Below are 26628 nucleotides of genomic sequence, written 5' to 3' on the forward strand. Positions count from 1 at the left end.
CAATCCCTTCTCCTCCACTCTCTTCTCAGGATCTTGAGCACGCACGCACACGTGCCTGGTGTTGAGTTTAAACCACCACGTCTGGAACTCAAACTGCGGTCAGCTACATGGAGTCCAGTGACATAGTCATTAGGCCAGCTGTTGATCCCAATTTTACACAACTCTTAAATGAGCAAAAGTGACTCATTCGCAGATGATAAGACAACCAAGGCAAGGTACAGATAAATGACTAACTCTTGAAAAAACGGGAAGTTACACACAAAGAAAATGTGACTGTATCATTTGAATCTAAAATATTGGGTCATAGGAAAAGTCAAGATTCATTTTTACATAGAAAAACAGAAAAATATGTATTGACTTTTCTGATAACCTAACAAATAATATTTGTGAAGTCTTAATCATAAAAAAAACTTATTATGGATTTAAAGAAAAACTAAAAGAATTATCAGTTTGTTGGAAAAGTCATGACACATTTTTGAATAGAAAAATATGTCATTACTTTTCTGATGACCCAATGTATTGGGAAATTTGGGGAGTGGAATAGGAATATAAAAGTCATATTGTTCTTTTTTATAATTGGATGCCAATGGAGAATGCTGAATCTCCCAAACCAAGATATTGTAATGACATGATGTTATTTAGAGATATGGAGGTAGGAACAATCAGAATATAGAGTGGATGCTTATAGGGAGTGGACTAAGAAAGATACTGATGTTGTTTTTGTTGTTCTCAGACTGTTAGCACTACTTGGCTTTATATATATATGTGTGTGTATATATATATATATATATACATATATATGCATTACTTTGATAGAAATATAAATAAATCTTTAAAATAAAGTGAAAGGATCTTTGAAAAAGTTTTGGAATTCTATATGATGTTTACCAGGTGAACAAAAACAGAAGAACATGGAAGCTGGAGAGATAATGTTAAAAGTAAAAAATCAAAAAGAGCAAGTTCTGGGGCCAGCAGGTGGCATGTGGTTAAAGGAGCTGGATTCCCACATGGCCAACTACGGGTCAAGTCTTGAACCTGGCAGCTTGCTTTCTCCCTTTCCCTTTCTCTCTCTCTCTCTGGTCAAAATCAAAAAATAGTGGGGAACCAGCAGTTAGCGTAATGGCTATGTTTCTGGACTCCCACATAGTCGACCGCGGTTCACGTCCTGGACCCGGTGGCTTAAAACTCACGCCGGGCGCGTGTGCGTGCGTGCCCAAGATCCCGAGAGGAGAATGGAGGAGAAGGGATTCCGGCGTGACCATCCCTTCTGGCGGGTGGTTTCTCGCTTTCTGTCTCTATGTCTCTCTCTGTCTGTCTGGTGAGCGCACGCGCCCTACAGTGAAAATCTCTCCAAAAAAAAAAAAATCAAAAAATAGTAATAACAAATGGAATTAAATAATCCTTAAAAAGAAATTGCAAGTCCTAGGGGTTAGGTGGTAGCACAGCAGTAAAACCTGATACTTTGCAAGACTGACACATGTGGAAAAGATCTGCATTCTGATCTAGAGACTTCTCTGTGTACACCAGGCATACGTGTGCCCATTATCAGGGGTAGGCTGAGGGCTAGGGTTAGATCATGGCATTAAGACCTTGTGGAGCAAGCTGTCTCTCTACCTCTCTCACTCAAGGAAGAAATAGATAAACCACGAAGGAAAAAAAAAATAAAAAAGGCAAAAGAAAATAGCAAGTGTGGTTCATGGACCTGCATGTACCAGGCTAAACATGGCTAAATAATTAAGACTCAGAGAGGGGCAATGCACTACAGTTGTTAAGGATTTGGGTGGTTCACTCTGTTTTCCTGGTTTTGTATTAAGGATACACAACCTGCTGTGTGACCTAGGTTAAGTTCTTTAACTTCTCCAAGTCTCTACTAATTTCCACATCAGGAAATTGGAACGTTCATTAGTACTACAAGAAACTAGCCCACATCCTGTCAGTACACTTCCAGGTTCATCCACATCGTACTGGCAAGTTCTAAGTTTCCTTCCTTCAAGCTCTTGTGTGCTTGTCCACTACTTTGTCTAATGGCTCACAGGACTTGCTAACCAATGCACAGGGCCAACTGGATATGTTGACTGAAAATACCAGGGGATTAACATCCTCAGAACTATCATTCGACCAATGAATTTAAGAGTGGGTGGATAAACATGCCACCTTTTCCATCCCATTAAGACAATTCTGAAGTGCATGCTACATAGTTCTTTGGAGAATCTGCAGAGGAGATGAGCCCCATTTCTTGAAATGTGGTTCACTCTGCACACTTACTAAATGTTCTCCCTCCCCTGTCTCACTTTTTTCCACAATTCACTTGTATCACTATAATCACTTCCCAAATAAATAAGTCCTTTTCTCAGGGTCCACTGTTAAGAAAAGCTCATCTAAAGAAGTACTTGTTTAGGTTTTCAAGAGGACTAAATAGTATAATCCATACTTTCTACAGGTAAATACTTAACACTATGGTGGTATTCATTGTTGTTAAATGTCAGAAAGTGAGGAAAATCTTATTATTCCTCTATTATCTGTTCAGCTATTATCCTGAACGTAAAGTGAAGTCTTTGGCAAAATAAAAGTTAAATCCACAGGACACAGTGGCTAAGTACGTGTGTAGTAAGGGGAGGCAGAGTGAGGGAAGTGCTTCCACTTCCCAGGTATCTGACATATATAATAGATGAATAAGTAATGTTAACAAAAGGAAGTAAGTGAAGGAGTTTTACTTTTAATTCAAATAAGATTACCTTCTACAAGAAAATTTTTAAAAATTAGAAATAAACTGAGAAACTTGAGATATTTCAATATTTACTTGATAGAGGTTTCTCTGAAGGAAAGTAAAGGACTGCCCCCATAGCAGGTGGCTAAGTACTGTGCAAAAGGAGCAGGATCCCACAAGGCTCACCAGAGTTTGAGTCTCTGCCCCTAAATGGGGTGTGATCATGCCACAATCCCTTTTCCTTCATTTCTCGATCACATCATGATTATGCACATGCATGCACATATGCCTGGTATGTTTTTAAGCTGCTGTCTCTTTTTCTCTAAAGAAACTTTTTAAAAAGAAAAAAAAAATGAGACGATTTGGTCAAAGAGTTCAATGGAAAACCAGAGTGCAGTGTTTGAAAACCAAAAGAGCAGGGACTATAGTTTAAAATCTGAAGTACTACTTTCATAAATATAGAAAAAAAAATAGCTATCTAGGTAAATGATCTGCCCAAGATTTCACAATTCAGTGACCTAAAAGATCTAAAAATCTCCCTCCAAAATGTACTTTTTCCACCAGGTTTTTCAACCATCCTTCTTCTCCTTAATTACTATTCTCTCTCAAGTTTATGATTGATGCACAAGTGCTAGATATGAATAACACAATTGTTGAAATGACTAGAGATTTATTTTCCAAAGTACTCCAATTCATGTTGTTTTCTTCAATTCAAGTACTGGTCACTTGGTCTTTCATACAGTCATGTATCTCTAATTTATAATTTAATGGAAATGATTCTGGCAACTCCAATAGACATCTGAGAGTTAAATGTAGCTTTTGTATTGTTAATGTTTTCTGCCAGACTGCCGACCTCAGTGTTAATAAGATGGCTGCTTTCCAGTTTCTCTATAGAAAATAACCATTTCCCTCTCCTTTTTCTTTTATTTACAAATGTAATCTCTGATCCATAAATTCATCAGGTGAAATGATGAGTGGCTGGCTTTTTATAGGATCATACATAAAGGGCACATTCATTGATCCATCTCATGTCTTTCTACCCACTTAGGGCAGAAATTTGAAAAGAAGTCAAAGTGGCAGAAGTGAAGGAGGGTACTTTTGGAAAATGTTGCAAGCTTTTTCATATTCCCTCTTCCAGATCATTTTAACGTGAATACTTAGGTGAAACTATTATTAAAGTGGTGATTGCAATTCTTTATTTATTTTTATTTTTTGAGAGGTTTTTGCTATAGGGCATGTGCGCTCGCCAGACACACAGAGAGAGACAGAGAGACAGAAAGTGAGAAATCACCCCCCAGGGTGGATGGTCATGCCACAATCCCTTCTCCTCCATTCTCCTCTCGGGATCTTGGGCACGCACGCACACGTGCCCGGCGTGAGTTCTAAGCCACTGGGTCTGGGACGCGAACCGCAGTCGACTACGTGGGAATCCAGTGACACAGCCATTACGCTAACTACTGGTTCCCGCAATTCTTTATTTTTTAACTTGCTAGAGAATGTGTGCACTTACCTGAGACAGAGAGGGAAAATGAGAAAACACCACCGAGGAGGAATGGCCACATGCAATCCCCTTTCCTCTGTTCTCTGCTCGGGATTTTGGACATGCATACACACTTCCCAGTGTGTTTTTTACGTTGCTGGGTTCAAGACTCAAACTGCACAGCCAGCCATGTGGGATCTAGCCTCCTTAACTACAATGTCACTGGTTTGCCCCATGAGCAATAGAGACACAGAGAAAAAACAGCATACTGAGAGACAGGCACCCATCCTCACAGGTTCTTGACACTACAATCAACTCTCAGCCCTAGCAGTTCCCTTATTATGGATACATGCTTGGGGGAAATACTTGGGAGGTCCCCAGACACTAATCCACAACCTTCCCATGTGGATCAGCCTGCCAAAGCACTATATTACTGTAGCACCACCATCTGGACCTTCTATCTGTTTTAACTCAGTTGATATGGGTCACCACAGAACTATCATTTTATTTATTTATTGACAACCTGATTTTACCCCCTAGAACATTAATGTCTAGGCAAATTTGAGAAAGAATAACATAACTGTGTGTGTGTGAGCATACATGTGCATGCACATGCATGCATTTATACATTTCAAAGTAATTAAAAATTGTGCAATTTATGGAGAATGCCTTCTTGGCCCCAGATAAACTCACTTATACTTATTCAGAGTCTGATAATATTTCTGCGAAGTTCTGAAAAACGGCTAAATGGAGTTGTCTTATTATCAGATTCTTAGGAAATTTGAGAGCCTGTCAGTAAAAGCCTGCACTGACCAATGTTAGGCTAGTAGCAAAAGAACAAAAGCTAACAAGCTTGAAAGAGAACAGCACAAGTGCATAAACAGAACTTTAGATGTTAGATAAGCATATAGACATATTTTTCTCCTTACTTCCTTATCATTTTCTTCATTTGTACATTTTACATCACACCCCTTACTTCCCTCTAAAATAAGAAATTATAACCACCTTTTTTTGATAGATACTATGTTTTTCCCATACATGCATATCTATGCTAAAGTTTAATTTATAAATTAGTTAGAGGAAGAGACTGACACATGATAATAAGTATAAAAAATCATAACAATATATTATAATGAAAGTTACATGCATATAACTTTTCTCTATTATACTGCACTTATGGATAACTGAAACTGCAGAAAACAAAATGGTAAATGAAGCTGAACTACTGTAGATTAGTGTCTGACTATAGAACATTACATAGATGGAAGCATATAATAAGCAACTCTTCTATTCCAGACTTTTGACTCAGCATAATTTTAAGCTTCATCCATGTACTTACATATATCAGTAACTTTGTTCCTTTTGTATTACTGAGTAGTCTTCCATACCACACAATTTGTTTATCCATTCATCTACTGATGGATATTTGCACTGATTCTTATTTCAGGTTATTATGAATAAAGTTCTACTAACATTTCTGACAACTTGTTAGGCAAGTACATGTTTTTATTTATCTTTAATTATATCTAAATGCAGAGTTGATGAGTTATGTTTTGTTTAACCTAAAAATTTTCCAATGTGCTTCTACTATTTTACATTCCTGCCTGCATTTCATGAGAGTTCCAGCAGTTCCACCTCCTCATTAATATTTGGCATTGTCAGTCTTCCTAATTTTAGTCAGTAAGTTGCCACAGAGACTTTACAAGTGAGGAGAGGGGGTCTTCTGAGATATGAGGGTCCTTGGCTTTGCATAGGAAAGAATTCACTAGCAAATCATTACGGAAGAGTGGAATCAAGTTTATTAAGGAAAGTATATCAAGTGAACTACTCCATGGGCAGAACAACTCTGTGAGAAGAGATAGGTGAATAGTTCATTCTCTCCCCTGAGAGGAAGGGGAGTACTACTACACAAAAGGAAAGACAGCAGGCCTACCCCATAGGCAGGCAGCACTGAACCTTGGTAGATGTCTGGATTATAAGGCTTGGCTTAATGCCAGGCTAAGGGGTTGTTTATTCATGAATATTCCGGAAAGGAGCAATAATTTCCTGGAACCAATGTGCCTCTCATTTTCTAGCCTTATTAGGTTAATTCTGGTCATTGTCATGATTACTCCAAATTGTCATCATGCAGGTAGGAGTGCTCTCTATCAGTAGCATGCTAGTACCATAAAATGTAGGTTTAGTGAGTCTGAGGTTTAGGCAGCAGTCATTCCAGGCACCCATCTTGTTTCCAACTGGTTCAGACCCAGTCTCTTAGCCACTGCTTATCAGTCAGGGTTTAGGTGTCTGGAATGTTCCTCATTTCAGTTTGGAATATCCCTTGCCTCAGTTCCCTCTAGTCTCATTCCTTCCTTAGACATTTTACTTCCCTTAATCTTAAAGAGGTTGTATTGATAGAAAGAGATTTGTCTTCTAAAGCTGATTCCACATACTTACATGTATTAGTAACTGAATTGCCAGGTATAGGACTACTTATCAAAGGATTAAAAAAAAATCTCTGACAGACAAGGGGAGTTTTGGGGTTTCTTTGATGATGAGTCTGAAGTTATAATTGGTAGGAATACTTGAAGTACCATTGGTGTAATAATGATGTAATAGACAAAGAAATCTGGCTATTTCTTTTGAACAACCAGAATTGTGACTGATGGTATCACATCAGTACTATCAGAACTCTATAAGTCTTACTTAGTCTTTACAACATTCATCAACAAAATCTTAATTTTATTAATCTTTGTAACCTTTTCACACACTTAACATCAATTACATCTTTAGACTTTTAACATCGACTTCAACAATGTGCTTTAAACTTTCACTATTTGTCTCTTCCCTTTTTTCCATTCTGAAATAACTTAGCCATTTAACTTTAGGTTAAAAATTTTATGACACAAACTTCTTTTTACATGAAAATGTCCTTTCCTTTTTAACTCTCCCTACCAAAAAATATATCCACCATTATAACTTTCTTTTCTACGTACTGTTTTCTTTTGTATCATTTTCACCTTTCTTTATAAGTTTATTTTGGAAATAATCTTACTCTTTGATTTATACAAAAGTATTTTTTTAAAGAACACAGTCTTATTGCATTGCTTATAACTTATCTCATCAAAAATACACTTTAATTTTCTTGTAATTTTGCATGTAGAATTGTATTTATTAGAATTTATAACTCTTAGTAATATTTAATTCTAGGAAGCAAGCAATTTGGAGTTGCTTGTCTTATACCGCTCATGAATATGCATCTCGTAAATTTTAAAAACATGTGTTTTGTTAACAAATTTTTTACTGTAGAACAGAACAATCTTAATACACCGGATATCTTTTGTTCCTTTAAACATATTTAAAAGCCAAAAGTAGACAATTTTAGACTTCTTATTAATCAAAGCATTGTACTTACCTTGAGACATCACAGACATTTTACAAATACTTATTACTTTAATTCAACATAACTTTAAGATCCCAAATTAACCCCAAAAGTTTACCTATAAATATTTCATTAAAATCTTCAAATACTACTCTAGGCAGTACTCCCCACTAGGCTTTTTTTTTACAAGAAGATAGGATTATTATGGGGGGATTTGCATAGCCTCCAGATTCATGTTCAATAAATTTATTTATGATGGGCAGCAGGCCCTGTCAAGCTTCTGACCTAATTGAGTACTGCCATCTATGAGAAATACAGTTAAATCCTTGAACCTTTTTTGTTTGTTTGTTTTGTTTTTTTTTACTGGAGAGGCATTTATTGCTTTCCCAGGGACTTCTGTATTCCTCACCTCCAAGTTCACCTGCGCTTTTATGTGGGGAGGAATGAAATCATTCTCCTCTAGGTCAGGGGTTATGTTCAGGTCATGAGCAAGAGATGGTCATTTTCTCTGTTGGTTGTTAGCCTTTAAAGTAAATTACAGTGCCCAGCCAGGTCATCAAGCCCCTCCCTAGTTAAGGAATTGGGCATTATAAGGGACAAGTAGGTGAAAGACAAGGTCCCAGTCAACCGGAAGAGGGGTAAAGCAAACCTTTTAGTTTGGGGCTGGCTGTATACAACTGCTACAGACCATGTTCAGAGAGACAAAAGACCAGAGTGACAAATTACGACAGAATAATCAGCTTCCATATCTAGTGGAAAATCAACATTCTTACCTGCCACTTCAGGGGTTACCGGAGGCTTGTCTGATGAGATTTCCAGATGTCCAACAACATTCTTACCTGCCACTTCAGGGGTTACCGGAGGCTTGTCTGATGAGATTTCCAGATGTCCAACAGCAGCTGTTAGGAGTCTCAGAACTAATCAGTCCTCAATTCTAGAGGCCATCATGGACTCAGGAGTTTCAAACTCCCTTCAGAGCTTGGACCATTTCCATTTCCAGGGGATACCCCTCCATAATGGGGACAAGACTCCAGTGGGGGAAGAGAGCATGTCAGTGTAGACACTGCCCTTTCTAGTGCCCATACTTCTCATTATGGAAATATTTAGAGTCCCATGGCAGAGACTCTGATCTGGGCTTCCTAGATCCTACTCCTGGGTGGAACTTAAGTCCCAGCCAGCAGGATTACCCTGAGTGACTGGGATAGCTATGGCTATAGCCACTATTAAGCCTTTGTTTCTGTCTGGGACCTTATAGACTTTGTGACCTTATCATGGTTGTTATAGACACTGAAAGCTACTTCTAGGAGCTTAGGAATAGGTGTCTACAGGCTCTTGGCAATTGTCTGAAGTTTCCTCCTAATGCCTAGGGCTGATTAACTGATGAAATATATGTCAGGAATTTTGCCTTCTGTGATATTCAGGTCTATGTTGGTTAACTTCTTCAGGGCATCTAGTAGTCCACATTGAAACATGGCAATGTTGTCTTCCTTACTCTGAGTGGACTCTCAGATCCTATCAAAGTTTACTGGCTTGATTATACATTTCTCCACATGCAAGCAAGCATACATGTGGGTTTCTAAGTCACATGCCTTGGGTCTTGATGGTCTCAGCATGGGTCTTGCATGGGAATGGGATCTCCCCGTGGTCTATAAATTCCTTGCTGGCCATACTTGACAGTTTGGGTATCACAGAAAACTGGCTGCCAGAAATACCCTCTGTTTTTCTTTTAGGGTACAGCAAACAGAAGGGATGACCAACTGTTTACCCAGGACAGGCCAAAGGACAGGGTTATGCTAATGAACCCTCCGATGAATTTCTTTAGGTCTTCCAAGAACCTTCCCAATTTCTGTCTACTTAGTGCCAAGTCTGACATGGAGAAAAGGAGTGGGCTCCAGTCTTTCATCTCCATGTGGGACCTCATGGAGTGGACAAAACTTATTCAACCTCTGTGCATAGTAGGAGGTCCTACTTTGAGTGGTACCTTCAGGGCTGAGCTTAACTGAAATTAGCCCCACTGCCTCACCCATACAGGGAGGTAGGTTCAGAGGAGAAACTAAGGGGCTAAATCTTTCAGATAAGGAGAAATGTCCCCCTTAAGAGATTTTGCCAGTTAGCTCCTCATCTGATGTCTTTCCTTGTGAACTAGAATCTTGGTGTCCCTGTCCCCAAACACGTTCCACACGTAGGTCATTAAGAATATCTGATTCTAGACTTAGAGTGCTCATGTGAGCCAGACACTTTCTACATTGATTTTTCATTTCTGAAGGCTGATATAAAGCTGGGAGGCCCATGCACACAGGGTTTTTCCCTGCTTACCTTCTATTGGCAACAGGTCAAACCGTAACATTGTACATAATACAGACACTCTTTTTTTTTGGCCACTGCTCTTGATATCCCAACATAATTGTGAACATGCTGTTACAGAAAAATGTGAACTGCTTTTTCTTTAAACCATTCATTTAAAAGAGATAACAATTAGTTAGAAGGCAGCCCAAGCAGGAGTCCTTTGTAACACTGGCGTCAGCCCCCATGTTAAAGCTGTGGCCAATTAATAGAGGCCTTAATAGTGAGTGGACCCTGCAGCTCCAGACCCAGTTGGAAAGTTGTATTCTTATCTTACTCTGTCTGGGCTTTCACTTTCTCTGCAATGTCAAGAACCACCATGGATATAGTATATGGCAACAGCACTTGATTAGGCACCCAAATTCCACAAAATCAGAGATTTCCCACTTTTACAGCAGGACTAATACTTGCTTAGCCAGAAGCTAAATTCTTCCCTAACTTTATAACAAGAAACACCGTGATTTAGCAAGCAAACTAGAAAATGAGGGAGAAGTGGACTTCTAGAGTGAAGGTTCTCTACTCTAAAGACTCAGGCACGCTGGGGCCCCAGGACCCTCTCCATTTCCACAGTGACACTTGGAGAGTTTGATTAGTTAAGGAGTAAAAAGGCCAAAGAACTTTTCCATGAGATGTGGAAAATAAAGTGAGGAACAGAAAGCTCTGCAGAATGGGGAGGACTGTGAAACTACCTAGCACTGAGTATCTGAAGCAATCAGGGTCAGTGCGCACCATGACCAGGTGGTTCGCTCCAGTGGGAAGGCATTCCTCAGCTGTGTCTCCCAGCCGAGCATCCTGGATGAGGTACATGTGGCCAGCAAGTCCCGCCCTGCCTCAGCCACTAGCGGAGGCGCTTCACGTGTGGCGGCCTCGCTCGGCCCCTGACTCTCAATCCTGCCTCCCCGTGCCAGGCAGTCCTGACCCGTGTCCCGGATGTGGTGTGCTGTCAACCCAGCATTGACACCAGCCCGGCCTGATCAGTCTCAGAGCTGGCTGAGCCACTTTCCCTTCACAGACCAGAGCAGACAGGAAAAACATCAGGTAACCGACGAAGGCCGAAGGGAAAAATCCCCTCAGAGAGACTCACTCACTCAGATGCGGCCACTTGGTACTCCGCGGAGTCAAGGTGGGGTCTACTCGGAGGGTCTCCCGAGGATCCCTTTGTGGTTTCCAGAAAGATGTTCCTGAGGAGACGCAACCCATGATGGGTGGGGTCTCTACTCAGGGTGTGAGGGTCCTTGGCTTTGTGTAGGAAAGAACGCAAGAGCGAGCCTTTGAGGGAAAGTGGAAGCAAGGGGACTGACGGGCGTCGAGCGGGCGCGGCACACGCCGGGCTGGTGGGCGGAGCAACCCGTGAGGGAGGAGGAACGTTCCATCCTTCCTCTGCGAGCAAGGGGGGACGTGCGCGGGAAAGGCAGAAGGGCCACCCTGAAGGCGGGGCGGTGCCGAACTTCAGTGGGTGTCTGGCTTTCAAGGTTTGCCTTAATTCCAGGCTAAGTAAGGGGCGGCTTATTTGTGAAATTTCCAGAAAGGGGCAGAGGTTATCCTGAACGCACAGTCCCCCGCGTTTTACAGCCTCCTTAGGGTAGTTCCGCCCTTGCCCGATTATTTCCAGCTGTCCTGAGCAGGTGGGCTCGCCCTGTAGCTGCTAAAACCGTACTCTGAGGAGATAGAGTCTGAAAAGGAGGCCTTAGTTGTTCCAGAGCCTTCTTGGTTCCAGCTGATTCAGGCCCAGTCTCTCGGCCACTACTCGTCTGTCGGGTTTGAGGTGTTTTGAATGTCCCTCACGTCAGTTTGGGGGTGTCTCGCACTTCAGCTCTCTCCTGTCTCAATTATACTGGGTATGAAGTACTACATTTCCTTGCAGTTTTAATTTGTATTTCTCTAACGTTCAGTGATGTCGAGCCTCTTATTACATACTTATTGACCTGTTTCATACCTAAGCTGGTTACATGTTCAAATTTGTAGCCTGTTTGTACTGTATCTGCTATTATTGGGTTGTGTAAAAAAAAAAAAATGTTTCATGTTTTTCTATGCAAAAATGCATCATGAGTTTCCTCTTTTTTTAAAAGAAAGGTTTTCTTTAAAAATGCGCTATAGGGCACGATAGCGTGAGTATGCTCACTGGAGAAACAGAGAGAGAGAAAGGGAAAAATCACCCCCAGGAGGATGGCCATGCTACAATCCCTTCTCCTCCATTCTCCTCTTGGGATCTTGAGCATGCATATACCCATGCCTGGCATGAGTTTTAAGCCACTGGGTTCAAGATTCAAACTGTGGTGGACTATGTGGGAGTCCAGCAACATAAACATTATGCAATCTGCTGGTCGGTGTCTTGACTTTTCTAATGACCTAATAGAATGTAAAATATTTTTACATATTCTCAGTACAAGGCTTCTGTCAAATATATGGATTATGAATATTTTTTCTCATTCTTTGTTGAGAGGCAGAAGGTTTTAATTTTTATGAAGTCCAATTTGTGTATGTCCTTTTATGGGTAGTGATATTTTTGTCCTAAGAAATCTTTGCCTATTCCCAGGTCACAAATAATTTTTTTCCTATGATTTCTTCTAAAACATTGTAGTTTTAGCTTCTATGTTTAGTCTGTGATACATTTAAGATTGATTTTTGTGTTTAGTGTGGTGTTTCATAGAGCTATCCTGTTTTTTCTGATGCCATTTTTTGAGAAGATTATGTTCCTGGCAGAATTACTTTATTATAAATTGGAAGAAGACTCTTTATCCTCTAATTTTATTTTATGGTAGAGTACATAAAGTCTTCTAAAATTTGTTTGGAGATTAGCATTATCCCTTTGAAATTTTTTAAAATGTATTTCTGGTTTTATTTAAAAATATGAAAATATGGGTTTAGCAGGTGGACTGAAGGTTAAGGCACTGGATTCCACATGGCCAAACAGTTTCAAGTGCTGGACATTGGTCTTAAAAATCAAACTGGGCATGCACACAGGTGCATGTGCATGCACACATGCCCACTAAAAATCCTGGGAGGAGAATGGAGGAGAAGGAATTACAGTGAAAGCATGAAAATAACATATGCCACAGCTCACTTTCTGTCATTGGCAAGCACATGTGTCCTATGGCAAATGAAACAAGCTTATTTAAAAAAAAAAAAAAGCATGAAAATAACATATGCCACAGAATATGTAATATTTGTTCAGTAATTCAGTAAATTAAAACAGGCAAGGAACTGAGTTGGGGAGAAAGGTTTATGTAGTAACTAGTTTTCATTCTTCTCTATGATACTGTCTTCATTTTTCTGTGTCTTCATATCTATACAAGTATTTCTCAAGTGGCAGGTATGTTTTCTCTGGGAACACAGAGTTAAACAAGTCTGTTCTTGATGGAAAATATTGTTAAAACTAACAATGACAAGTTTTGAAACAATGAATCTCTTACTTACGAAAAGCACAGCAGAAGGCCAGCTGTAGGCACGCTGTTTAAGGCAGCTGCATCCCAAATGGCTGACTGTGGTTGAAACCTTGAACCCAAAGACTTGAAAAACATACCAGACACATGTGCATACATGCATGCATGCCCAAAATTTTAAGAGTTGAGTGGAGGAGAAGGGATTGTGGTATGGCAGTTCCCCCAGGGGTTGCTTTCTCACTTTCCCTTTCTCTGTGTTTCTCTCTAGAGAGCACCCACACCCTATACCAAAAACTAAAAAAAAGAGACAACAGAACCAGTATTTCATAGCATATATATAGATCATTTTAATCATAAGGGCCTATTGAAAGATATATATTAAAAAGTTAACTATGTTAATTTTGGTTTGTATTTTATTTTTTTTATTTATTCATTTTACATTATATATTTCTTTCTTTTTTAACATAGGGTCTCATGTGTCATCATTCTCCTGCCTCGGCCCCTCAAGTTGCTGGAATTACAGGTAAATGGAACCATGCCCAGTTTAGGGGGGATTCTGGAATCAAACCTGGGCCTCCCATGTGATCCTAGCTTGTGGAGCACAGTGTCTCAACAACATGTGCCACCATAGCTGGGCCCATATTTATTTTTAAATGCTGTTTCATCACATTAAAATAAGAGCCACATTAAACAAACTTTCAATTAATGATAAAAATATTTTCCCCCAATCTGTTTCTCCTCTTATCCACTGGCCTATGTTCTTTTGCTAGTGTTCATACATTGTCAGAAAGTTTTTGTAACTGTTACCATAATGCAGAAACAATTTTGCATTTCAATTTTTTTTTCTTTTTCTAATTTTTTTTTTTTTTTGAGAGGTTTTTGCTATAGGGTGCGTGCACTCGCCAGACAGACAGAGACAGAGAGAAGAAAGCGAGAAATCACCCCCCCGGGGGGGATGGCCACACCACAATCCCTTCTCCTCCATTCTCTTCTCGGGACCTTGTGCAGGCATGCACGCATGCACACATGCCAGGCGTGAGTTTTAAGTCACCAGGTCCGGGACGTGAACCTCGGTCAACTATGTGGGAGTCCAGTGACATAACCATTACACTAACTGCTGGTCCCTCTTTTTCTAATTTTTTTAAGAGAGATTTTTGCTCTAGGTGTGCACGCTTGCTAGGGAGACAGGGAGAGATGGAGAGACAGTGAGACAAAAAGTGAGAAATCACCCCCCTGGCAGATGGCTATGCAGCAATTCCTTCTCCTCCATTCTCTCGGGATCTTGGGCATGCATGCAAACATGCCTGGTGTGAATTTTAAGACACTGAGTCTGGGATTCAAACCACAGTTGACTACTCTGTGAGAGTCCAGTGACATAACCACGATGCCATCTGCTGCTTCCTCTAATTTTTTCATGGTATATGAAAATACAAGTATTTTCTATATTATGTTTCTATGATATTCAGCTTTCTTATTTATCTATTTTAAGGATTATAAAGTATTATGGTAAGTGGACAGATCATTATTGACTTACTTTATTACTATTAATAGTTATAATAGTAAAACTATTAGGTAAGCCCCCAGCTTTCTCCTTAAAACTCTCAACATTTTAGTGAGTATTGCCTTTTTCTCTTTAAAATATTTTACATAAAAGATGTTGGCATAATAAGTAGTTGAATATAGAAAAGCCAGACTTCTTGACGTCAAATACCATTTTTGACACTTCCCAGCAATTTTACTTTGGGCAAGTGTTCTCACCTTTCTGGACCTTGGTTTCCTTATCTGTAAAAAGAGGATGATAAAAACCTGTGCCTTGTATATTTCTTATAAAAATAAAGTAGATTATTTTGCTGTAAATCAATTAGAATAATGCAAATACATGTAAACATTCTACATAAACATTATATAGAATCTTCTTAAGTTAAAGTCTTGGTTAATAAGCCTACTATATTAACCTAATTCACATGTCAATGAATGTATGGGAGTATCCAGATACCCCACAATCTGACGTGTCATCTCTATTTTCTCCCTCCTCCTCCTAAGTTCCTAAGAACCACTAATCTGCACTCTGTCTCTATGGTTTTTACCTATAATGGGTATTTTATATAAAAGGAATAATATATGACATTTGTGCCTGCCTTTTTAAATTTATCATGTTTTTGAGGCTCATCTATGTTGTAGTGTTTGTTAGTGCTTTGTTCTGTTTTATGGCTAAATAATATTCCATTTAATGTACATACCACAATTTGTTTATCCATGAACATTTGGGATGTCTCTACCTACTGACTCTTTTGAATGTGCTTCTACGAACCTGTGTGTACACGTATTTGTTTAAGTATAGGTTTTTAGTTCTCAGGACATATAGCTATAAGTAGAGTTGTGGGGTCATATGGTATTTTTATGTATAGCTTTCTGAGGAATCATCAGACTGTTTTCCAGTACCATACTCTTTTGGTTACCATACCTTCATATTATGCTTTGAAATCAGAGTGTGTGAGTGCTCTGAGTTTGTTCTTTTTCAAGATTGTCCCTATTCAGACCCCTTCCAATCATATATAAGTTGGAAAATCAGCTTTTCAGTTACTTGGGTGGAGAGCCGTTGGAACTGCCTTGGTTCTACAGATCACATTGAGTAGTTGACATTGATATCTTAATAATATTAAGTCTCATAGGGTCAGTAGATGGTATAGCAGTTACATTGTTGGACTCCCACATGGCCAATGGTGATTTTAGTCATAGTCCTGGTTGGTTGGAAAAAAATCGTGCTCAGTACTTAGTCATAGACCTGGTTGGTTGGAAAAAAATCGTGCTCAGTACCTGTGTGAGGGTACCCAAGATCCTGTGTGGAAAATGAAGGAAAAGGGATTGCTGTGTGGCCATTCCCCCTGGGGGGGGGGGCGTATTTCTTTCTCTCTCACTGTCTCTGTCTCCTTCTCTCTTTGGCGAACACACGTGCCCTAAGACAAAAACCACTTAAAATAATAAAAATATTATTAAGTCTTCTAATCTATGAACATAGGATATTTTTCAATTTCTCGAAAAAAAATTTAGGTCTTTAATTTCTTTCAACAATGTCTTATATTTCTCAGTGTAGAAGTCTTTTATCTTCTTAGTTAAATTTATTCAAAGGTGATTTATTTTTGAGTGCTATTATCAAATGATTTTTTTCTTAATTTGCTTTTCAGATTCTTCATTGTTGTGTAGGATCAAAACTGATCTATGTATGTTGACCTCGTGCCTGTAAACTTGCTGAATTTGTTGAATTTGTTTATTAGTTCTAATGGCTTTTTAAAAGATTCTTTGGGATTGTATGTTTATTTATATATAGATATAGATAGAAAAGCCAGACTTCTTGACTTTAAATACCATTTTTGCCACTTCCCAGCAATTTTACTTTGGGCAAGTATTCTCACCTTTCTGGACCTTGGTTTCCTTATCTGTAAAAAGAGGTGATAAAAACTTGTGTCTTGTATATTTGTTATAAAAATTAAGTAGATTATTTACTATCTACTGAAGGTATTACATACCTTCATCAAATAGAGATTGTTTTATTTTTATCTTCCCAATTGGGGTGACTTTTATTTAGTTTTCTTGTCTATTTGCTCTGGTTGTTGGCACTTCCAGTACAATGTTGAATGGTGATAGTAAAAGAGGCTGTCATCCTTCATTTTGTGTTCTTATAATCACAAGCCACATGTTATCCTGTGATAACATTAATCTATCATAAGGGCAGAACTCTTACGTCCTGTTACCTCTTATTAGGCCCCACCTCCCAACATTTTTGCATTGGGAATTTAGTTTTCAACACATGAACTTTGGGGAACACATTCAAACTTCATCAGAGGGCATGGTTGTCTCGTTCTTGATTCAAGGAGAAAATTTCAGTCAGTCTTTTATCATTGAGTATGATGTTAGTTGCAGATTTTCCTTCCAAGTTCTTTATCTTTTAGAGGAAGTTCAGCTTTATTCCTAGTTTTCTTAATGTTTTTATTATGAAATGGTATTGGATTTTGTTTAATGTATTTTGGTGCAAAAATTGAGATGATCATGTGGACTTTCTGTTTTCCCCCTTCTATTAAGGTGGGGTTTTCCATTGATTGATTTTTTTATGTCCAACCACTCTTATATTTCTGGGACAAATCTCACTTGTGTGTGGGTGCATATTCTGTGCATATTCCTTGTGTGTTGTTGGAGCAGAGGTGATATTATCCCCAGATATTGGCAGAGTCAAGATTTTTTTTTTTATTGTCACAAATGGAAGAAAGTGCTACTGGCAATTGGTACTTAAAGTCAGGATTATGCTAAATATTCGACAATAAAGAGGACAGCCTTCCCCTCCTCTCACAACAAAAGGTTAGTCATTCCAAGGTGTTAAAGTTTCCAGGTTTAGAAACCCTGAATTGCATCACACCTGCTCTTAGGAACCTTATCTTCCTAACCAATTATTCTGGTCCTTTTCCTCTCAGTTTCCTAAAAACACCCAATCCTTTTCTTTCAGTGTCCTAGCTATACTGAGCTCAGTTAGTTTCTGAGCTGAGTTCTCTTTCCTATACATGTACTTCCCTCTGGCCAGATCATCCCCTCCTCTTCTTCACTCTCCAACATCATTATCAGGTTTAATTCTACTTATTATTCAATCCTCAGTAACTTCCTCCAGGAACTTTTATACACACAGACACTCATTCACTCTCTCTCTCTCTCTTTCTCTTTCTTTAAATTAATTGAGGTATGGATCAGCAGGTAACATAGTGGTTGGGGCACTATACTCTCACATGGCTGACTATGGTTTGAGTCCTGGACCTGGTGGTTTGAAAATCATGCTGGGCATATGTGCTTGCATGCCCAAAATTCTAGGAGGAGAGTGGAGGAGAAGGGATTGCAGCATGGCTATTCCCCCTGAGAGGTGATTTCTCACTTTCCTTCTCATTGTCTCTGTCTCTCTCTGCCATCTCTCTCTGGTTAGCACATGCACCCAATGGCAATAATCCCTCGGGGTGGCACAGGCCCCCAAAGGAAAAAAACCCCCCCCCAAAAAAAAAAAAAAAAAAAAAAAAAGGAAGGAAAAAACTATGGCTTTTGTGATATTTCCCCCCAATGCCAGCACTGCCCATAGCATTTATCAAAGTTTGTTAAAATCAAGTGTCTATTTCTATAAGCTCTGGGAGGATCATTGGCAATCATATTTAATCACTATTACATGTTCAAGACCTGGATCAGTGCCAATTATGCAATTGTTGCTTTTGTTTTTCTTTAGGTTTTTGCTGTAGGGTGTATGTGCTCACTGGAAAGAAGAGAGACAGTGAGAGGAAAAGGGAAAAATCACCACCCAGCAGAGGGGATGGCTATTTCACAATCTCCTTTCTTTCATTCTTCTCCTGAGATTTTGGGCACACACACATGTGCCTGGTGTGATTTTTCAAGCCAATAGATTAGAGACTCAAACCGCGGTCAGCCACATGGCAGTCCAGTGTCCCAACCACTACACCACCTGCTGGACCCCAGTTGCTTTTAAAAAAGTAATAGAGGACCGGGACCAGCAGTTAGCGTAATGGATGGAGAAGAAGGGATTGCAGCATGGCCATCCCCCCTGGGGGGGGGGGTGATTTCTCACTTTCTGTCTCTCTCTGTCTCTCTCTGTCTGGTGAGCACACACGCCCTATAGCAAAAAGCTCTCAAAATAAATAAATAAATAAAAAGTAATAGAGGACCAGCCACAGGGGCACAGGTGAAAAGGTGCCACTGCATGATACTAGAGTCATAAAAGATGCCCTGGGTATGGATCCTCAGCTGCTCTCAATACTCTGAACATGCCTTCAGGTGCACCTGTGACCCTGGCTTGCCAGAAAGCGAGGGCAGGTGGTAAAGCAGGCAGATCACAGTGCAGCAAGACCCTGTCAAAGGCACCTCTCTCTCATATAAAAGAAAAAAATAAAAACTGAAGAGACCAGCAGATGCTGTAATGGTTACATAGTCCCACATGGCTGACCATGGTTCAAGTCCCAGACCTGGAGGCTTGAAACTCACACTGGGCACATGTGCATGTTTACCCAAGATCCTGAGAGAAAATTGGAGGAGAAGGGATTGTGGTGTGGCCATCCCCCCCCCAGGGGGTGAATTTTTGCTTTCTTTCTCTCTGCCTCTCCAGTGAGCACATGTGCCCTATAGAAAAAATCTCCCTAAAAAAATAATAATAGTAAAAAAACTTTTTTTAAATGTTACACTGTAGTAAGAATAAATGAATGAGTTGGCCTAAATTCTTCTTTCTTTAATTATCTGGAATATTCAGGAAGTATGGTAGTTAAGAAATAAAAATTACTGTTTTATGTGTGCACACCTCAGATACACTTGTGAAATAGAAATAACCAATTAACATATTTTTATTTTTAGTTATCTAAATCTTTACTTCACTGCCTTAGCCATAATTGACTGTAACTGTATCTGATATTTTTTGAATTCTCAAATGCTTGATTCAGTATCTCTGCAAAGACTGAGGTGCAGAGCCAACATTTTATAATATACATTTTTAGGATTGAGTTTTGTATGAATTAACAGACATCCAAATAAGGTTTGGAAGTGAAGGTAGTTTTAAATCAATAGGCTTGGAGCCTGGTTTCCTTAGAATTGCTGGTTTGGGAAAGGGAGAGTATAATTTCTGGAGAAAGAAACAAAATGTAATCTGCACACAGTCAAATGCCAGAGGCAATGTGAGCATCGTGCCAGTTCAATCCAGGTCAGAAGAAAAATTACTACTAACCAGCCACCCAGCTTGTAAAATGGTATAAGAATGAGTTCTTACTTATTGCCCCTTACAAATATTAAAAAATAAGTCATAGTGTCAGCAACCAGATGCACCAGGTTTCAGTGCTTTATGAACTAGAGTCTTTCAAATAAGAATTGGATGTGATATGAATTTCTGTAAATCAAAGCCTACTTTTCCACCTAATCTAATCAAAGCACGGATAATAAATCCTAATGATGACTTGACAGCTCTCAATACAGTGAGATGGTATCATCTTAGGAGAAAGGATTTAGGACAAAAGCCAAGTACCTGTTATTATGGTGTACTAGACATGTTCTGCCTTTGGGGCATTGTCGTTTTCAGTTTATTTGCTTTAATATTTCATAGCATTTTAAAAACTGAATTACCAGGACAACAGGGGGCATGGAGGTTAAGGTGGCTAGATCCCACATGGCCAACTGCACAATTCAAGTCCAGGACCTGGTGGCTGGCAAAAACACACTGGGTATTTGTGCATGCTTGCCAAAATCACAAGAGGAGAATGGAGGAGAAAAAAGGATTGCAGTGTGGGCATCTCCCTTAGGTAGTGATTTCTGTCTTTGTCTCTCTCCAGTGAGCATACACACCTTATAGCAAACTGAAAAAAAAAAAAAAAAAAAAAAAAGATTGTATTACATACCTTCACTGTTAACTACCTTCCAAAATCCCTAGAAGCCTAGGAATTCTCCTAGGCCTCAGAATCTTTTAAATGAGTATTATATTTCTCAGAGTATTTTTGTCTCCTTCATAAGTTTGTCTAAATGTTCAAGTTGATCCTTAATGTCGGAAATGGATCAGATTTCATTAGCTTATTTTGCTTGAAGGCTTTCTAAGCCTCCATTTCCTCATCTGCAAAATGGAGTTGTTAAAACCATATTTGATTATTCTTTAAAAGTATATACATATACCCAAATATATCCTGCTTATAGATACTTTTTAAGATAAATCTCATTCTGCTGATAGGTTAAAGAAAATCTGATTCTCAGACTAATTTCCCACCTCTGTCTTGCCATATGGGAAGACAAAAGTCCATTCGGCTAGGAGAATTCTCAAAGACTTGACCTTTCCTAATCAGTTTAGAGTAATGGCAGTGATTCTCAATCACATTATACCAGGGTCCTTGTCTTATTATCTCATTTATTTTCTCCTTCATACTTACTTCAGTCTTTATTCATCACAACTCTGCCTATTTACCTCTCTTACATCAGCACCGCCTTTAAAATAAAAGCTCCACAATGATAGGGACCATGTTTTGTTTCATTTTGTACTGTTGACAGAAAGAGCCTTAGAAGTCATCAATCAATGTTCAAATGGGTTTTATTTTCCTGAAGAAGCCATGTTTTATTAACTGAAAGTAATGCTCTGGGCCAAGCCAAGAGAAAAGAGAAAAGCTTCTACAGAGATTGCATATCTTTGCATTTTGAGCTTCTTCCTGTGTCACCTGAACATTTCTTCTCATAGCATCAACTAGGGATTTTCCTTATGACCAAAGAAACAGTAGATTGTAAATCATCTGGAGACTTAGCATCCTTTTAATTGGTTCTGCATGCTTTTATATGCTGATAATCTGAATATGTCATCCTCAGACCAATGGAGCCTCAAATATCTAAAATTACGTTCATATGAATAGATACAAATATTATACAAATATAGTATAATTATATAATAGTAAATATATTTAAATGACTTTTACATGTGCTATATTTTATATATAATTATATATATATATATATGTATATTTCTTAGGTGAAAATACATGTATATGAGAAGAGAGAGAAAGAGACAAAGAGAGAAAAGCACCCTCCATAGGTTATGGTCACACCATGATCTCTTTCCTCCAGTCTTTCAGCTTGTCAATGTCTTAGACACCTACACGTACCCAGTGTGCTTCAGGTCAACCAGTATGGGGTTTGGAACCACAGTCACCATGTGACTTCCAGCTTTGAAGTCAAGTAAGCTTTGTACTGTGCCACAGATGCTGAACCTATATATGCTTCTGTAAAAAATATTTATTTATTTATTAACTTATTTGCAAACAAAATAGAAAAATTGAAAATGCCTGTTTTCTTCTACTAAGAGATATGGAGATGGGGTTGCTTAAAGACATATCAGCATAATTTAATAATAATTATACAACCATGCAAAGAAGAATTACTTTATTTAGATATAACAACTTTATATAACTATTACTATTATGTACCAACAATATTATTATGTAGTGGACACAAGGAGAAACATTCCATAAAATTGATACTTCAGTCTCCTAAGTCAAATCCATTTTCAATTACATAAATTCTTTCAGTTCTGAAGTTTAAAACTCATTTATTTATATTGATACTTGCTATCAGAAATATATGTCAAGCAATAGCCTTCTCTAAATGATTGTATTTTATTTCCTTATAACCATGAGATTCAATTAGGACAATGGCTAAATAACACTAACTAGTGATTTGATTCAGCCAACACAACCAAAGAAAATCTGTGAAGTCAATAAACTAGCTTTGTGTCTTGTATACAAAAATAAATAGGTTGTTTGAATTTTCACTTTTTAGTCTGTTACTTTGATATCAAGTATTTTATTATTAAGTATATTTTGTATTTTGAAAAAAACTGAGAAAAAAACAATCTGACTCATAGTTAGAAAGACTTTTGTATTTTTCCAGAATTTTTTAGGGCCTTCTGCTAGGCTAAAGCAACAGTTTAAGATATTCTCCAAAATCTGACATAGCCACTCATTCTGTGTGGGTATATTACATATATAAAACATAGATTTTTTTTCAAGAAAGAAAAAAAAAAGAAAGCAAAAGGTGTTAACTGAGCACATCCTACAGGGCCTAGAGGTTGAAAGTTTTTATGAAGTAATGTCCTTTGAATATATACGTAAATCCATGTATTGGGGGATCTTCAAAAAGTTCATGAATATCAACTATTATGAAAAAGGTACATGTATTTTTCAAAAGTTTTTGCACCAAGATAAGCAATTCAATTCTATTTTTTCATAAAGTTTTTGAAATCCTTTCATATAGGTAATCATAGATCCAATTCCCCAATGTAAAGTTTTAAAAATAGTTGAAAAGGCAGGTCTTTGAGAGTGAGGATCCTGCTGCTGAACTTTGGGAACAAATAATCGAGGCCTGCTGGGAACAGGACTTCTAAAAGGCAACTATGTCTGGAAGACTGTGGTCCAAGGCCATTTTTGCTGACTATAAGCAGGGTCTCAGGAACCAAAGGGAGCACACAGCTCTTCTTAAAATTGAAGTTGTTTATGCACGAGATGAAACGGAATTCTATTTAGGCAAGAGGTGTGCTTATGTGTACAAAGCAAAAAACAACACAGTGACTCGTGGTGGAAAACCAAATAAAACCAGAGTAATCTGGGGAAAGGTTACCCGTGTCCATGGAAACAGTGGCATGGTTCGAGCCAAATTCCGAAGCAATCTTCCTGCTAAGGCCATTGGACACAGAATCCGTGTGATGCTGTATCCCTCAAGGATTTAAAATAATGAAACGTAGATGAATAAAAATGGATTTGTGTTGTAAAAAAAAAAAAAGGCAGATCTTTAATTTTTAGTGTGACATATCTATTGAAAACACTCTCTTCTCTGTCTTCTCTTAATAAAAAAAATTGCAAAACAAGAAGATTGATTAGTAGTAATAAGCTTGGCATTCTAGCCTTGCCATAGTCCAATCTTTGTACAAGGCACCTATTGTATTTCAAGGCCTATTTCTAGCCATATGTCTAGTACATGGCAGGGGGTTAACAGCGTAGCAGATGCTGTCCATGACAACAATGAATCTCCCAGTCTACTCCCTTCACCCCCAGCTCTACCACTGCAGTCCTGATGGCTACTGCTGTGAAAACCTGACTATCTCGGACTGAGGGCTATTTTCTCACCTAAGAAGCATTCTTTCCTGCATGCAGAGGAAAAAAAAAGAAATGTCTGAGAGGTCATCTTCCCCAAAGCAGCCCCCAATCAGTAACGGATGGAGAACTGATAAATAAATACCCTTTTTCCTATCCTTTCTGTTGGGATTACTGAACATTGCCCTGGTCTGCCTCCCTGTGATATCTATGGGGACCAAGATCCCATTGACCGCACTGGTAACTGACATGGCTACAAATCTTTATTGGCTTTGCTCTCTGAGTAGCCCATTTCCTTGTAATATTTCTTGGGATTAGTTCCTGACTACACGTACACTCAAATCTTTGATTCAGAGATGATTTTGTAGGAAACTCACATCAAGGTAATAATACTTGATTAAATAAATGAGTTCACTGGTATGAAAATATACACAATCTCGGCCAGTTCAGATCACTGGAATATATACATAGGACCTGTAATGCTCAGAAACGTTCTAGAATGCAAACCCAGAACTTTCCCATGTGGGTCTGGTTGCACTACTATTGCGCTCTCCCACCTGGCACCTAAGCTGGTTTATAACAACTGTTATAAATTCAGCTAAAGTTAGGAGTGAGTAGTTAAGATAGAACATAGATGGTTTACCTTCAGAGATTCTTTAAATATAAATAATGTCAAAATTAGGACCAGCTCTAGAGCCCAGTTGTTAAGCACTGCACAGGGGAAGCTGGATTCCACATGGCTGACCACTGTTCAAGTCCCAGCCCCTCAGGGGCTTGCAAAACTCACTGGATGTATGCATGCTCACATACAGTATCCTGACAGGATGGCAAATTAGAGAAAAAAACGATTTTTGTATGACCTGGCTCTGTTGAGGGATGCTTTTTTTCCCCTCTCTCTCTCTGGGCATACACATGCCTTCTGATATTTTTAAAATAAAGTCAAAATCATGGACTATAAAAATAACAAAAGAACTCTTTCTTTGCAACTAGAAAGTTGGCCCATTGAATGAGAGGCAGACCCTGAAGACGCTTCCTGAGCCAACTTCTGCAAAGTCTGCCCTGATTGATAGTGCCTGTGCAATGACTTTCTGGACACTTTGTAGGAGTTGATGTCTTGGTATTCCATCTGCAAATGATAGATCTGTTGGATACACCAGGCTCTATGATATGCATCCTAGAAATGCAGCTCATGAACTCAGAACTAGAAAGGGAGTTAATTATCAATGACTAGTCACATGAAGTCATATCTTACATTCACTTCTGCCCTGGGATATAGGGTTCACAAGGAAATTCTCATCGATGCCAGCAGGAGCTGTGTTCAGGCTTCCAAAGGAACAATTAGTCCTTCAGTGTCTAATTCAAAGGCTGCTGAGGGGGTTATTCTCCTTGAGTTAATGGGAGTATGAGTGTTCAGTGAAGGAAGATTAGCCCCAGAAGACAGAGAAGCAAATTAAACTCTTATTTTGATTTGAATTGAGAGTGAATAAAGTGTTCACTGCTCACTAAACTCGAGTGAAGTTAACATGTGAGAATGAATGGAGACTAACCTCTTTGTATGGCAAGGAAGACCTTAGGGCACTTAGCACCTAGGAACCTCCAGGGACAGAGCTGAGACGGAGGTGGCCATTCATCATACTCTGAAGGTGATGAGGTTTTTCAGTAAATGCTGTATCAATGTAGTTAAATCTTCCCAGAACCAATAAAAATGCCCTTTGCCTTTTCTACCCTCTATTACAAGTAATTGCTATTCATCTTGTTATGGATATCTTGGAAGTAGTCACACAGTACTTGAAGTGCCTGGGGGATGAAAAGTTCGAAGGAAAATGTAGCTGTATATCATTGACATTCATGAGAAAATTCACATTAGATATTTGAAAGGCAGGTCCCCAGGAGGCAATAGAGAAATCAGGAACAATATTGTGCCAAAAATACCACTCTGGCTGGGACATCAGGGACTTTATGTCAGGTAGAGTGAAGGAAAGCGATTTGGAAAGAAAAGATGTATGTGCTTTTCTATATGCATTTAGTTTATTTATATGCGTTCATCCTCTGAAAAACTAGTATGTCCTGGGAACTGACAAGCAGATTGGGCCTGAAACTTCTGAAATAGGCAGCTGTGCTTATACTTCTCTCATCTAAAACTTTGGAATAACATCTTTGCTACATGATCAATATGTTTTTGAATTCCTATCTTTAAACATCTGTTGGCAATCTAGTCCAAAATAGGTTATGTCCAAGTAATGTCACTTTACATTTGGGAGGTCATGTTAATGTCATAGGAGAATCACATGCAGATTCCAAAGTAATTTTCTTTTCTAGATATGTACCCTTTCTGGAGTCCTGAAGACCTGTTATCCTATTAATGAAACACAAAGGATGTATGTTAAAATACTCTGTGTAGGGGTCAGCAGATGGTGTAGTGGTTACATCACTGGACTCCTAAGTGGCTGACCATGGTTTGAGTCCTGGACTCGGTGGTTTGAAAACCACACCGGGCACTTGTGTTTGCATGCCCAACACCCCAGAAGGAGAATAGAGGGTAAGGGATTGTGGCGCGGTCAGCTCCCCTGAAGGGTGATTTCTCAGTTTCCTGCTCATTGTCTGCATCACTCTCTGGCATGTATATGCACCCTAAGGCAAAATCCTCTAAAATAATAAATAAAATATTGTGTGTGTGTCTGTGTGTGTGTGTGTGTGTGTGTGTGTGTGTGTGT

General features: G+C 38.8%; 1 protein-coding gene across 1 annotated transcript in view; it reads left to right on the top strand.

The window, feature by feature from the left end:
- The window catches only part of CNTN6 (contactin 6), a 395429-nt gene that overhangs the window by 51949 nt on the left and 316852 nt on the right, over positions 1 to 26628 (top strand). The window contains exon 2 of the mRNA XM_006168594.2: positions 13743 to 13797. The gene's annotated coding sequence lies outside the window, so the exon portion shown is untranslated. The remainder of the gene's footprint in view (positions 1 to 13742; positions 13798 to 26628) is intronic.

The sequence above is a fragment of the Tupaia chinensis genome, unplaced genomic scaffold, assembly GCF_000334495.1.
Source record: "Tupaia chinensis unplaced genomic scaffold, TupChi_1.0 Scaffold145889_1, whole genome shotgun sequence".
Classification (NCBI taxonomy): domain Eukaryota; kingdom Metazoa; phylum Chordata; class Mammalia; order Scandentia; family Tupaiidae; genus Tupaia; species Tupaia belangeri.